Raw genomic sequence first — 478 nt, 5'->3', positions numbered from 1 at the left:
GATATTAAACCGAAGAGTCAATTAGCCTTGGGAAGGCAATAATTACTCTTGGAGTAAGTCCGCTAACTCATACTGGGTTCTTGTAAAGAACGAAAATCGGTGAATTAAAGTACGCTTCCTCAAGCGCTTAGCTACCGCTGCACTTGGTCGCACAGGTAGTCAATCTACACCTGAGTCGTTTCGACTGATCCTCTGTGAGGATGGAGGAATTTTCCTCTTGGCCCCAGGGCATGCAGGGCGGGCTTAACAAGCTGATAGTCTTGCTTGGCCCTGAGGGTGTGCAACTCCTTGTAGCACAAGCCCCCGAGGCAATTGGTGCGCGTCTAGAGGCGTTTTGTGTTACGAAAAAGCGCTGCTAGAGCACCTGCAGCAGGAGGTGTCTGCATCGTTTGCGTCGATGACGCCACCGATGGTGACGGAAAACTACCCCGACCTAAGCCGCTCATTGTGAACGTAAAGGTCTTTTGGGGGAAGGATG

Source organism: Plasmopara halstedii, assembly GCF_900000015.1.
Source record: "Plasmopara halstedii genome assembly, contig: Scaffold_322, whole genome shotgun sequence".
In the NCBI taxonomy this organism is placed as follows: Eukaryota; Oomycota; class Peronosporomycetes; order Peronosporales; family Peronosporaceae; genus Plasmopara; species Plasmopara halstedii.
Note: the sequence above shows the minus strand (reverse complement) of the source record.